This window comes from Heterodontus francisci, chromosome 29, assembly GCF_036365525.1.
Source record: "Heterodontus francisci isolate sHetFra1 chromosome 29, sHetFra1.hap1, whole genome shotgun sequence".
NCBI lineage: Eukaryota > Metazoa > Chordata > Chondrichthyes > Heterodontiformes > Heterodontidae > Heterodontus > Heterodontus francisci.
The window spans coordinates 38,728,354-38,731,304 of NC_090399.1; positions in this window are offsets into that span (position 1 = coordinate 38,728,354).

The window sequence follows — 2,951 nt, forward strand, 5'->3', positions numbered from 1 at the left end:
AAGAGGTGAAGGCAGTAATGTGGGAAATGGGATGGACACATTCGAGGGCCCTGTTAACCACAGTGGAGGGGAATCCTCGGCTGAGGAATAATGAAGACATTTCAGAAGCACTGGTGTGGAAGGTAGCATCATCAGAACAGATGGAACGGAGGTGGAGAAACTGGGAGAATGGAACAGAGTCTTTCCAGGAAGCCGGGTGGAAGGAAGTATAATCAAGGTAGCTGTGGGAGTCGGTGGGATTATAGTAGATATTGGTGAACAGCCAATCCCCTGAAATGGAGGTAGAGAAGTCAGGGAAGGGAAGTGTCAGAGACGGACCATGTGAAGACGAGGGAGGGGTGGAGATTAGAAGTAAAGCTGATGTAATTTTCCAATTCAAGACAAAAGAAGGAAATGGGACCAGCACAGTCATCAAAGTATCAGAAAAATATGTGACGGAGGGGAGCTGAGTAAGATTGGAGCAAAGAATGGTCCACGTATCCTACACAAAGGCAGCATAGCTAGGACCCGTATAGCCCCCACAGTGACAACATTTGAATGTGGAATATCCCAGTGTTTACACCCGAGATCCACACACCTATACTTTACAAGAGGGTCCCTGCACAGGGATCAGGATCCGGAACTTGTGAGGATTTTCATTCCCAGACCAGGGCCGTTGAGGAAGAGAGGATTTCCAGTGGGAATGGCGAGTAAATGAAACAAAATGAATCAATTGCAAATGGGGCCCTTGGAATGTCCCAGCAGGAGATGGTAGAGGAAAACTGCTGGGAAACGGCCTCACGGTGTTAGTCAGACAAGATCCCATCCACTGTGAGTTTAAGGAGAGCTCAGGTTTACTGGACTTTGGAGCAGAGAGGGACAGACTGACATGGAGAGAAATGTCAATGGAATTCTGCAGCACAGCTCCGAGCTCAGAAGGAAGGAAATCTCGTGTGTTGTGGAACAGTCGGGGCCAGAATGGCCCAGTGGATGAGGATTCAGAGCCTGAAGAAGGGAGTGAGATCTCTGAGGGGAGGAACTGAACTGTCAAATAACAAAGAACTGTCTGAGCAGCAGACTAGGGTGAGTTCTTTCACAAAGGAAGACACAAATAACCTCCCAGAAATGTTAGGGAACCAAGGGTCCAATGAGAGGGAGGAACTGAAGAAAATCAGTATTGGTAAAAAAATAGTGCCAGGTAAATTAATGGGGTTAAAGGCTGACAAATCCCCAGGCCCTGATAATCTACATTTCAGAGTACTAAAGGAAGAGGCCCTGAAAATAGTGGCTGCATTGGTGGTCATCTTCCAAAATTCTATAGACTCTGGAGCTGCTCCTACAGATTGGAGGATGGCAATTGTAACCCTACTATTTAAAAAATGAGGGAGAGAAAAAACATACCAGTTAGCTTCACATCACTAATGGGAAAAATGTTAGAGTCTATTATAAAGGATGTGATAGCAGAACACCTGGAAAGCATAAACAGGATTGGGCAATGTCAGCATGGGTTTACGAAAGGGCAATCATGCTTAACAAATCTACTGGAGTTTTTTTAGGATGCGACTAGTAGAATAGATCAGGGAGAACCAGTGGATGTGGTGTAATTGGATTTTCAGAAGGCTTTTGATAAGGTCCCACATAAGTGGTTAATGTGCAAAATTAGAGCACATGGGATTGGGGGTAATATACTGGCATGGATTGAGAATTAGTTGATGCACAGGAAACAGAGTAGGAATAAATGGGTCTTTTTCCAGGTGGCAGGCAGTGACTAATGGGGTACCACAGGGATCAGTGCTTGGGTCCCAGCTATTCACAGTCTATATCAATGACTTGGGTGAGGGAACTAAATGAAACATTTCCAAATTTGCAGACAATGTAAAGCTGGGAGGGGAATCTGAGCTGTGAGGAGGTTGCAAAGAGGCTCCAATGTGATATGGACAAGGTGGGTCAATGGACAAATGCATGGAAGATGTTGTATAACGTGGATAAATGTGAGGCTATTCACTTTGGTTGCAAAAACAGAAAGGCAAATTATTATCTGAATGGTGATAGATTGGGAAAGGGGAAAGTGCAACGAGACTTGGGTGTCCTTGTACACCAGTCGCTGAAAGGAAGCATTCAGGTGCAGCAAGCAATTAGGATGGCGAATGGTATGTTGGCCTTCATTGCAAGACGATTTGAGTACAGGAGCAAGGATGTCTTACTGCAGTTATGCAGGGCCTTGGAGGGATCACATCTGGAGTATTGTGTGCGACTCCTCAAATACTGAAGCAGTCTGTGTAGAAATGCAGCAAGGCCTGGACAATATCCAGGCTTTGGCTTATAAGTGGCAAGTAACATTTGCGCCACACATGTGCCAGGCAATGACCATCTCCAACAAGAGGGAATCTAACCATCTCCCATTGACATTCAATGGCATTACCATCGCTGAATCACCCACTATCAACATCTTAAGGCCTACCATTGACCAGAAACTGAACTAGAGTAGCCATATAAATACCGTGGCTACAAGAGCAGGTCAGAGGCTCGGAATCCGGCAGCGAGAAACTCACCTCCTGACTCCCCAAAGCCTGTTCACCATCTACAAGGCACAAGTCAGGAGTTTGATGGAAGACTCTCCACTTGCCTGGATGGGTGCAGCTCCAACAACACTCAAGAAGCTCGACACCATCCAGGACAAAGCAGCCCGCTTGATTGGCACACCATCTACAAACATTCACTCCCTCCACCACCGACGCACAGTGGCAGCAGTGTGTACCATCTACAAGATGCACTGCAGCAATGCACCAAGGCTCCTTAGACAGCACCTTCCAAACCCACGACCTCCACCACCTCGAAGGACAAGAGCAGCAGATGCATGGGAACATCACCACCTGCAAGTTCCCGTCCAAGTCACACACCATCCTGACTTGGAACTATATCGCCGTTCTTTCACTGTTGCTGGGTTAAAATCCTGGAACTCCCTTCCTAAC